We start from the raw sequence: 12,866 nt of genomic DNA, 5'->3' as shown, positions 1-12,866 counted from the left end.
TGTGAAAGCGTTCTTTGTAGTTGAGTACATATTGCTTATCTCTATGTATTAACTGTTTGTATGTGACATGTTTGTTAAAGTTTATGTGCGGTGTAAACTAATTTGATTAATTATAAAGAAGAAATGGCTCCTTCCACCGCAGAGATGTTAACTTTATGATTATTATTCATCTGACTCTGCTTATCATTCAATGTGAGTCTAGTCCAAAAGAAGGAGTGAACAAGAAGTAGTCAAAACCATTTGAATATTGGATCGCATGTACTGGACTAAATGTATACACTATAAAGTGAACAGTTGTTTGGTCGCATAACTACTAGCAGTTTGGATAATCTGTAACAAAATATACGTATTAACACAAGACAGCTACGACATAAAGCTAATCACGATTATGCTGTGGTAATGTTTGTCTTCGAAGACAGTGGTGAGAAGGAGAGCCAGGAGGATATGTATTTTGAAATAAAGAATTCCTTACACAAATCTGTCAGTAGTTTAACATACATAATGTTGGACTGTCCTTATTATAGGTCCCTTTTGAGTAACCCTAAGATCTGGTTTATCGTACAGAAGATGAGAGGATGAATGTTGCCACAATAATGTGTTATAGCTAGTTCCCCGATTAAAAAAGGAAGGTTTCGTGTGACATTCTTGTGAGACAGATGTATTGAAAGAAATAGCGAGTTGAGCAACTGTTGTGTCATGACATCTCTCTTGTTGGCTTTATAGCTCCTCCCTCCAAGTGTGACTGCAGCATTTACAGCTACATCGCCAGGGCGAACACCTACCCCAACAACTGTACTCTGTACTACTGGTGTGTTAATGGAGTGAAGACGCCTTATGAATGTGGTGCTGGGCTACAGGTGCATTATAACATTTCAGAGGCCAGCATACCGTGCACAAACAATCCCACAGACTACTACTGTCAACATGTAGAAGGTGAGTTACTGGATGTTTTATAGTGAAGTGTATATTCACTGCTGACTAAAGTGTAATCAACGATAGACTCGAACGTTTTCATGTTTATGCAGTGAATAGCTGCACGATTGCTGAAGCATCATCGCCCGCAACATTCACTCTCTAGTTTTCATATTTCCATATAACCCGCAGCTGATCCTACTGTCATAGCCCGTCGCTGATCCTGTGTCATAATATCACTAAAGAAATCATGCAGAAATCATTTATTTCAGATGGTACAATCGAGCCCTGTTCGTGAAGACACAGCTACATACTTCAGCACATGATGCGGGATGTTCCGATGATACTGGACATGAAGGATTGATGGACAGTTGACGGATATTACTCACATCGGGACTTTCCTGTTTTCATTTTAATTGATAATGCATAACAAGTTCATCACTATCAGTGGCATTGATTCCATATGATTGGTGAATGTCTGAAAATCTAATACTACTACAATTGCTATTATATTTTCGTAAATGTGAGTGTCATTTGAATTGGTGTATGCATCATATTTCACGTACACATTAACATCTACCATATAAAATGCTATATCAGCATAAGAAAGGTTTTGATGTCATTCCGGATTTTACTTTACTGACACTATGACCAATTATGCTTGTATTTCATTGCAATATTTGCTGTTAAAAGGTGTATCTGTAAGTGTTTTATTCGATTGTATATTTGGGCGGATGTGTCAGTTCAAATTATGCTTCTTGAGAAAGTATTGGCAGAGTGAAGAGGAAGCTTTTAATTTCATACTGAAGAAAAATGGTCTTTGTCGGAAGAATATGTTTCGTCCTCAAAGAAAACAATAGGGCATCCTCTAGATGTACAAAATGCATGGCTATAACAGTGTGGAAATGGACATAGATTTATAACGGATTAATGATAAATAATTTCACCTGAGAGTGCTGTACAATTCATTTTCTCTTGATACTAACTATGTATGTATTTATGTATTTATGATCTGTATTCTTGTCCGCAATATGTTTAGACGAGCATGATGATTGGTATAAAAAAAAAACAACTAACTTTGATAAAGACTGAAGACACTTAAAGTGAGTTTAATCAAGACAAGGGGTGATTCCCAAAATTTACTGTAAAGGATCACCAATTCATGGTTAGGAAGTAACTTCTACAATATATGGGATCGAATATTGAGAGCGTAACGACTATTTATGTTGTTTCTTTCTTTTGTGCTTGAAATATGTACATTATTGCGTGAAATATGTGTTATGATAACCAAATGTAGCTATTACTCACCTTATTTACTGGAAAGGATACAGAGGTCGATATGGACTGAAATACAAAGACGGTATACGTATTTTTTTTAATACTGCGGTTCAGTATATCTGTCAAAGCAGAAAGCACTGATTGATTTTATTTGTTATTCTTCACAACTAAAACGACCAATGTGTGTATATTTTATGGGTGATTGCAGTACGTCGCTGACGTTATGTTGCCGATAGCAATGAGCATGATCAGTTTTCACGTGTATTTCTATATCAAAGTTGACGTTTTAAGAGTATACCTGTTATTTCTTTTACTTAATAACACATATCTTAAATATACTATAAATATATACTCTAAACATACTAGAAACAGTTATTATCCACACGTGTTTGCAGAACAAGTGTAAGAACTTGTATGTACATTGAAGATAGTTTTAATTCTGACTGATCCGTTAACCAACATTGTTTCATTGGATCTCGAAACTACTTCACCGCTTATTGGATGTCTTAGGTCACGTACATTCATTTGAGACTTATGTGTTATCGTCTCACAGGAAAGAAAACCACATTGACGACACTATCAATTTATGACAGAAACGCTCACTTATATGTTTGTTTGACATTTTTGTCAAAATAAAGTTGTTACAAACACAAAATATATAACGGTGTTCTTTGTATAGAAACGCGGTCTCTCTCTTGTCTGTCTCTCTGTGTCCTAAGTGTATGTATGTATAATAATGTGTCCATTTATATAGCGCCAAACTCCACACCAGGTATTCTCATAGCGTACCTGATGATAGCACAGCAATGACAGCACAGCACATTATTACCCCGGACAACGCCGGATGGATGGATCCAATTCAATACACTGGCTGATATATTTATTGGGGAAGAAATTACCAACATTAACGCATCAATGCTGTTCACGTTTGGTCCCTCTCACAATTTGAAGACATGTTATTACATATTTTGCCCTAGATTCTAAAGCTGCCTGCAAATCTAAACCAAGAGAGATTTATTGCTTGGTACAGCAAATGTATCCCCAAATCAATATGTTTATGATTATTTATAATCAATTAAACAACCAGAACGGGATTTATACATTTAATGCCATGAGATCTTTGGAGTTCAAGCAATCTGCATGAAGTTTTGCAATCTCAGTGAAGAGTCAATATCAATTTTGTCAGAACATTTCAGTTTTCAACTTTGGAGGCCGCTATCAAATACGATACAACCGAAGGAAAATCTTAAGTGCTCGATTGCTTGAACCTATAGGAATAAGACACCTTCCTCACTAACCTTACATATGGATACAAAGGTTCAGGACAAGTATTGTGACAGTGGAAGCAAATTCCCTCAATTGTTCCTTTTTGGAAATATCTTTATGTACAAAGTTGTTGACCCCCCTCTGGTACATGTGTACAAAATTGATGACCCCAAACCTCCCAAGAACAAAATGGTGACCCCCCACCACCCACCCTCTCAAAATCATCATCACCCCTAGCCATAAGCTCGTGTTATAGTTATGGATGGATTCTGCTTCAAGCAGATGCTTCCTGTGGTTATGGAATGTAGGTCTTTCCGGTCTTGTTTCTGAATGGAGAAGCACCTTGTGTAATGATTAGATTACAGATTCGTATGTGTCTTGACTCAAGTTTTATTTTTCAAGAATCCAAAGTCATACAGCGTTAACAGGGCAAAACAAGCCACATTGACACGATTGGCACGTTTCACAAGTTTCACAAGTTTGACTGCTAAAATTCGTTTACAATGTTGTTGAGCATCAATTAAATAATCAAATATTATACCTATACCTTTGTTATTCACCTTTTACAAAATATATACTTAAGACTTTACGTCATCTTTCGAACCTTTACCTCGCATATTTCACATTGTTTACGAAAAAATACAACATAATATACATCAATATTGTGTTTTTTATATTCTACAACATTGGTTTATACTATTTATAAATTTACCTAATTGTTTGCCTTCTGAAGCATCCACAAATTAATTTAAGTGTCTCCGAACCGTAAACACCATGTGCTTTCTAACTGAACGTGATGCGCCCTAAAAATATTTACCCACTAGAGTTATCCCCCCTAACCATAACTCAATAAAATTGAAGCATCATAAAATCTCTTGGTTTTTGGCCTGCACACCTTGACAATTATTTAACACATGTTTTATCAGAAAGTGTTTATATGTTGACTATACAAGAGATAACAAAATTAATGTAGTTGCGACCCATAATGGATACATAAATTCATAATTTGATCTGTTTAAAATAGCATATGAAAAGTGAACGCGATATACATGATACCTTTTGTAATTATTGCCAAGACGTTTTAAATAGAACATAAACATAACTGTTTGTATGTTATCGATATAAGAAATTTGCATTAAGTCTTCAACGTTTTTCCTAACGTTCTGATGGGGAAGGCATGTACGTACTTAATTAGTTGTTTACGTTCTTGTACCTACTTTATTAGTTGTTGTATGTTCTTGTTGCTTGATGAGTGTTCGTATCAAAATCTACGGCAACGTCGCGACCTGCCTGTGTGAACGTGAAGTGTAAAAATTGTCAGACTCAACTTCCGTTAAATTAAATGTATTCCCTACACAACCGAAATTAAGCTATTGGCTAGTGTGGTTAGCCGTGTCAGTTCTGTAGGAAGAATGTACATGCATGTGTTTGTTTACAATTCAATGTGACGAAAGAATGTTTTGAATCCTTTCTCCTTTGTCTACTGCCATTTCAACAAGCATATTATTCATGCAATTACCTTCCCCTCTTGAAATACATTCTTTAGTCCACACCCTCCTCTGAAAACATTCTTCGTGTATAAACCGCCATCGTTGGATGAGTGAGTGAGTTTAGTTTCATGCCGCACTCATTGATATTCCAGCTATATGACGGCGGTCTGTAAATAATCGAGTCTGGAGCAACATGAGCAAACAATCATGAGTGACATGCTACGCATTTAGGAATCGATGACGTGTGTCAACCAAGTCAGCGAGTCTGACCACCCGATCCAGTTAGTCGTCTTTTACGACAAGCATGGGCTACTGAAGATAACTCTAATCCAGATCTCCACGGGTCCGCTATCGTTGGAAACACACTCTTTTGTATATGAAAAGATATTCTTGATGTATATACCACTGTCGCTGAAACAAATTTCCTAATGCATATATACATTCCTTGGAAACATATTGTTGATGTATAAATCCCTTTCCTGGAAAAAATATGCCTGACGTATGCACCCCCATCCCTGGAAACGTGTGTTTTATGTGTACAAACCCGTCACTGCAAACATGTTCTTGATCTATACATCATTGGCGCGCCTTGGGCTCTGCCAATCTAAAACAGCGTGCAGAAAAGTTACCGCTCCTTCAAATACTTTTAACAGTGACAACCCCCGCACACGCACACACACAATACACTATGATTTACGAGTATACAGCTTGTTCAGATTGACCTGAGCTACTCTACATATGCATGACCCGGGAGGTCAAAAGGCACAAACGGCAGGTCAAGTTAACTTCATTAAAAAGGGGAGCAGAGAATGTTATTAATTCCTAAAAGTCCGAATCGGAAAACTTAAACCATCTCTAGCTTCCTTTTTAAAGATAGTTAGGACATTGCTGACGATTTCTCGACACTAAGATGTCAAAGGGCGACCTTGTTTCGGTTGTTGACAATGAACTGACAAAGGTGCACCCCTTCACAATAATGGACCCAACCAGTTGTGACACGGTTACGCAATGCATTAGTATTCACTTCATCAGGTCAAGCTGAACAAGCTGTACATTGTGTCACCTGAATATATAGGCAGCTTTAAAAAAAAACAAACATATTTGTATGTTTGAAAAGGCAAAGTAATTTGAATGTTTGAAAGTTTTTTCGCCAAAATGAATAGCCTCTTCTCTTTAGTCTGCTGAATATCGGATATCTTTATTTCAGTGTTAGTTAACTTCCTGATTCCAAAGCTCGTTTACTCAACATCTCAAGTTACAGTCCCGTCTGGCCTCTCATGAAACACACATGCTGACTGAATACCTTCACATGGCGTGACGGTAAAGGCAAGTCACTAACACCCAATGGACGTCGACTGAACAAGGTACGTAATACTTTCAGGACAATACGTGCCTCATGTTAATATCATCCCTCATGGAAACATGTTCCTCGTGTATGTAGAACGTCCCTTGCAAACGTATTTTCTATGTGTCCTCTCTTCTGGCTGGCTGTTTATGCATCATGTTTATACCGACTCTCAAGGAAACATAGTGTTACCTCTGTCCTGATACATATTTCTTATGTATTTACCGCTTTATTACTCTTTCATTGGTAAAGTATTCGTATGCATATTTCCGTTCCCATGGGACTACATTCCTCACGTTATCATTCACGAGGAAGACATATTCCTCATATTACTTCATCGCCTTTAAAAAGTGTCCACATACTGCGACTCTCGCAGACTCATATCACACCCTCAAAAACATAGAACCCTCCATTGAATCACAATATGATTAGCTAGATGTTTTGAAACTACTTGATGCGGGTTGTAGCAAAGTAAGGGACAACACAACAGTACAAGGACAGCATTAACGTCTATTTACAACATAAACATCAACCCAGAAGATCAACTGCTGAATAGTCAGTGCCAAGCAGCCAGGACAGATTTTGATTGTCTTCAGAGTTCTACTGCATCTCATGATGATTGGGGGGTCTGCTAACGAGCATCTCGGAACATACATTGGAGAGCTCAGGGAGAGTCTGTCAGAGACTTCTGTTGCTTCTCATTGTTGGTTCTCTGCCATTTCTCCAAATCACCTCGCTATATATTGTTGTAGTAAACAACTTGTTGTCGTCAACTGATTGGATCGGTCATCAGGGGCACCCTCTTTCAACTCCTCTTTCATTACATCAAGACCAGCAGTAAGAGAACATCGTTATTTTCGTGCAACAAGCACACCACTAAGACATATTGACACAATTACACTTTTTTACAAGATATAAGCGTGCCATAAATTACAAGCGTCCATATGAAATATATAGGTAGATCCTGATTGAAACTGAGTGAAATTGGTGAATAGACTTCCTGTAACAAGAAATAACGTTGACGTGTCTATAAACATAAAATACCAGAAGAGTAGATATACGCATTTACAGATTAAAATAGAACACTATCGGTCCCGTAATTATCCAGGGTGGACACATTGCCTTTCTTATATATGTAAGGACGATAGTTCTTAATGACCAGGGTGCCGTTCCACTAATCCGATCTTATCTAAGATCAGTCTTATCTAGCAAGTTACGCCAATTTTACAATCGTCTTAGCTTAAAAGTTACACATCCGTTCCACTAACTTATCTTAGGCCGATCGTAGCCGGTCCTTGATCTTGTGACGATCCGATCCAAGCTTAGATCGAGACTCTTTTGTGCGAGAGGCACATTGTTTTTAAGGAATGGAGAGTTACGAGGATATTACCCTACTCCCGAAATTACATTCAAAGTATTGGGAATATTTCTGTTATCAAAGTTATATGTCAAAATGACAAAATGAAGTCTTTAATTTGAAGTTGGTACACATCGCTCCATTCCTGAAAAGTAATGGAGCGAGCAGACAAATGGAATGACGTCACAAATGTAGTTTAATCTTGAATCACACGCGGCTTGCCTTTAGAATCCCCACCAAATATGCGCAGTGAAATCAAACATATTTGTATCTTTTGCTTCAGAACATTGTTCACTTCACGGCTGTCGTTATTCTTAACCATGACGTTGCAATATTGTTGTACAAATGTGTCACACCGACTCGCTCGGTTGTGTTCCCATGACGACAGTGGTCAGACTGGCCTGACATTTGTAAGGCTTCAGTGCAGTGTTTGTTTACATCACAGAAATATACAAATTTATTTCATGGGGGATTTTAGGGGACGCTCACGGTGAAATGCTCGCTCTTATTTTTCACATAGAATAGGAAAGCCACCATTTTGGTTTCTCTACGATTGATTTTAGCTATCCTAAGTTGGTCATGAGCAACTTAGACTTTGAATCTTAACTTTACGATTGACTTAGGTAAGATTGGTTAGTGGAACGGTGTGCCGATCGTAACGTCACGCTAAGATTGGGATTTTAGGGGTTTACGATTGGCATATGGCTAAGATCGGTTAGTGGAACGGCACCCAGTTCTCCGTCCACATTTTTAAATAAGAAGAATTCTTTACATATTCACACAAGATATGGTCAACTCCGGCTGATTTGTTATTTTTCAAGGCCGATAGATTCGAAAATAGTTCATCTTGTGTTACTGGGCAGTCAAGAATGTGACCTGCTAACAACTAAGCGTCAAAGTTGTTGGTTTGACTTTTGTATTAGCTGTGTCCGCATCTCGGGAAACTTCAGTCGAATATAAGTTTTCTGCCCAATCCTCCACTGCTAACTATCTAATAATGTCCAGAACGTCTTTGAATCATTTCCACAGTTAACCAGCTCATTCCGAATACATTTTCTATATTCAGCATTTCGAAGAATGCGTAGATTAACCAACAGTGCAGCCTTCTGCACAATAAACAATAGGTAATCGGACAACTTGGCACTTGGAATGCAAGCAGGACATTTCATAAGCGAGGTCCGCATATTTTTCATGTTTCCCCTGAATCTCCTGAAACAATACCTTTGAATCAGAAGAAGAGAAAAACGTTTACTTGGTCAACGTTGTGTTGTTTCATTGACAACGTTCTACCTAGCTGTTTTTCAATGAAATAGAGCTACTCCCCACAGTCTTTCCAAATACATATACGCTCTATGTTCCAGCGCCAATAATGTATTCAAGGTTAATAAACCTGTGCTCAGCACATGCGGTTATACGTGACCATGACAGCTATTTAGAGTGCAACATTTGTCAAGCATCCGACAGAAATTTGTATTAGTTCTTCAGCAAAGGTTGTAAGATGTTGCTTGACATTCTGACACTGAGGTGGGACAGAAGATTGCACAACGATCCATATTCGTCTGCATTAAAGGGTCGTCATTTAGTTAACAGGTGATATCACTTTTCTACTGAATTATGTATTAATGCACCGCAAAATAAGTCCAGGCTCATTTCCGGTCAATTGTTTTTGGGTTGACTATAATGGAAGGGAGGGGCTTGTGTTGCATGATTGCATTGAAGGTGATATGTAGCGTTGTCTTCAGTGTCTTTGAGTTAACAAGCAGTCTGTGACGTTATCATTGTTAGTGTATATATTTACTGAATTGATTCCAATGTGTTGTTGCGTTTAAGAAAACGCTGACATTAGTACACCATGTGACATTATAATTTATAATTTTTATGTATATACACAAAATGTAGCTTAAGAGTACAAATTCCGTTTTTCGCCCTGACAAGCAATATTAAATATTTGCCCTCTCTCCGTCCCCGATCCACAAAACGTTCATAGCACTATGCCATTCGTAAACCTATGGTAAAATATAGAGTTACGATAGGCCTTAATGATACGAACACTTTGCGGGTCTGGATCCTGAACTTGAAATAGAGGAGACCTCTGCATACAGATTTAGAGTGACAAGGTACTCCACAAGGCTATGACAAAAGGTGATCTCAATTTTGACTTATGAACGACTGACCAGCCATTGTATATGTTTCTGGTGGAGTGAGTGAGTGAATGGTTTGGGTTTTACGCCGCTCTTAGCAATATTGCAGCAATATCACGGCGGGGAGACCAGAAATGGGCTTCATACATTGTACCCATGTGAGGAATCGAACCCTGGTCTTCGGCGTGACGATCGAACACTTTAACCACAAGGCTACCTCACCGCCCGTTTCTGGTGGAACAGGATACGCTGACCTATTCACGAATACCTGGTTTCATCACAGTTACATAGTGATTCATAAAGACATGCTCATGTTATAATCGAAATTGTACAATAGACCCTGCTTTTCGACGGGGATATTTTTTTATAGATGTGTTAAAGTTCTTTTCGTTGTTATGTATGTGATGACATATACTCTATTCCATGGTAAATGCCTTTGGTTAGTTATACGATGTTTGGTGCTGCATTCTCTTATATTTCTAAAGAAACAAGTAGTCTTAGATTGGCTCTGGGTGATTTGTCATATTTCAGCCTGCTGACCGCTCCAAGTTAACGCCATGCAGGAGTCAAACAGCGAGGACACGTCAGAAGCACCAGCATCTCCCAGACGTGGCGCTGTCTACATCTTACTCTTCATCTTGGCCATTCTTGTCGCTGGCCTATCCGCTGCCATCGTCTACCTTGTCCTTGTGACCAATGGTAACTCCTTCTTCACATTGTGTACAGCGTTGTTTATGTTCCTATGAAATATCAGGCATGTCTTTACCCCTGCTACTGTGTCGTATACTTAATATATGTGGATTACATCTAATGAATGTCAGGAATTTCAGTACAAAATGTGTTCTGTGTTACGAGCATTATAAAATTGTTGTTCTCTAAAATACACAACTGTGAAAATGTAAAGTGTGAATCATTATCACATATTCATCTACAAACTTCACGTGGTAAGAATAATCGCTTATTAAATAATCTATGTAAATAACAATAAGGCAATGTCACAAACGTTCACTCCTCATGAAAAAGAATTTTACAGAATATGAGCAAAACCCTGTATTCTTCTATGCCTATAGATGCTCAGTTCTTTTAGATTTCAATTAAAACTCCATAAACTCACAGTAGAGTGTATCCGCTACTTCTATTATACGTTACGGACCCCTGGGGTAAGTCGACATCATAGAGCTTATACCATGAAATCCATACTCGTTGTGTTCACTGGGTCAACATGACACTGCAGATGTACAGTCCACTGATCATGCACTCGTATTACCTAGTGCTACCCAAATATATACATCGCATGTCAAAGCAGTACCTTGTCTCATGATTCGAACTTTTGAATACTTCAAATATGATACTTATCAAACTGAATTTATGTATTTATTAACCTCTGTGACTTTACATGGTAGGTAGATTCCAATAAACATCTACTCCCCTTGCCACTACCCCTCCTCCCCATGCCGACGAGGAACACAACCTTGAGTATGTTCTTATTCAGCTGTACAAGTAATTTATATCATTGCAACGTGCTGAGATAGTGAACAATAGGCGGGATATTGTCACGTTGTGCCTCTCCATTTGACCTGTATTAAAAGGCGTTGAAAGTCGACATACAGACAACAACGCATTGTCACTTGTTGACGCCTTGTTTTTTGTGTGGTGCAGCTGTGTAGTAGGTGAATTAATCTCTCCATGCGCAGAAATAGTTATAAATGTTCCTGTTCAAATGGCTATAAGGGATGTTCTGACAGAGAATATGGAACTTGAGTCGTATAGACCCAAAAAATATTTCATGCACATTTACTGTCGTTATGGTTTTATAAAGGCAAAGAACAAACGTTTTGTATTGCTTGGGTAGAAACAGTAAAACAAATGCTAAATAGTGTTGGATTGTCACTTGTATTCATGAAGTCTATTTGCTCAACGTGAAGGGAGAAGACAGAATTATTAACATAGACAACACTGGCGTCTGTATATTTATCATTATAATGTGATAAATCTGCAGATTTAATAACTCAATGGGGATTTCATAGTAGCTTTAAAGAACTAATATCGACTTTGCTGATGAATTTAAACAAACATTTACATAATATTTTGACCAACACATGAAGGTGAATATGTGTTATTATGTTTGGGGAGTACTATTTAAATATTCTAAAGAAGCCAAACGTGAAAGAAGACATCAGTACTCGTACTCCATGGGACTTGGTACTCGTACTGCTGTCAATCGCTCTTCAATGTGCATAGCCGGGTGGCCCTCGAGGACCGAAACCTTTATAACTGTTCTGTACGTAAGTTTATCCGTTTCTGCCGTTTCAATAGGGGTACATGTGATTAGATGTCACGTGACCGGAAAATATCGACATATGCTTAGACTGTAATTGGCCTCTTCTCTCGCTGCCCTTGGTGCTCCCATCTCTAATTGTTTCTGTAGAGGTCCTGATGGCCTCAATGGCCTCTATTTATCCTGTTATACCACTTCCTTAAACGCGGCTCGATGTCGTATAGTCAAGTCATTGTCTACAATTATGGAGACTATTATCGTCAAGAGTCCACGGTTCGAGAAGATGTCCACTTTATCCTTCAAATGAACGGGTTTAATGGCTGCGCCCCTCATGCTTCCTCCTAGTCTAGGAGCCTGAGTGACATCCCTGAGTTGTAGATTTTACGACATTCTTCAAAAGAACCTTTTCCTTCTTCTTAATATCCTATAATAATCAGATATTCACGTCGTCCCTCAGCTCATCCCCACATACATCCATTTTCTCAACTGTGTCACTCTGCACCTCTACAACATTCGCAAGTGATTCGATCTTTGTTTGCAGAGTGTACTTCAACATATTACTTCCTGATCGTCTCTCGATCTCTGTACTTGTTAAACAGCTTCGACACAACCAGAAACGCCTTTTTCAGATCTTTTCTCTTTGAAGTCTGATTTGGAGCCCTGAAATGATGTCAAATATCGGTTGGCTTGCTGTTGTTATTGGCTTTATTCAACTAAGTTATTTCTGGCGACGGGGTAGTACACTTATGAAGAAATGAGGGGAACGGGGAAATAGAAATTTTGAAAGAGTGATGGTACT

General features: G+C 38.3%; 1 protein-coding gene across 6 annotated transcripts in view; it reads left to right on the top strand.

Moving 5' to 3' along the window:
* LOC124275722 overlaps nt 1-12,866 on the top strand; it is a 45,926-nt gene that overhangs the window by 10,892 nt on the left and 22,168 nt on the right. For 5 of the 6 annotated variants that reach the window (XM_046711360.1, XM_046711362.1, XM_046711368.1 and 2 more), the window contains 2 exons: nt 724-933; nt 1,185-2,849. The exons of the other annotated variant lie outside the window; for it this stretch is intronic. The gene's annotated coding sequence lies outside the window, so the exon portion shown is untranslated. Of the gene's footprint in view, nt 1-723; nt 934-1,184; nt 2,850-12,866 lie in introns of those variants that run through there. 6 annotated transcript variants of the gene reach the window in all.

This window comes from Haliotis rubra, unplaced genomic scaffold (genome assembly GCF_003918875.1).
Source record: "Haliotis rubra isolate DU_JTF1 unplaced genomic scaffold, ASM391887v1 Scf2014, whole genome shotgun sequence".
Lineage (NCBI taxonomy): Eukaryota > Metazoa > Mollusca > Gastropoda > Lepetellida > Haliotidae > Haliotis > Haliotis rubra.
This window is presented reverse-complemented; position numbering and strand designations above follow the sequence as displayed.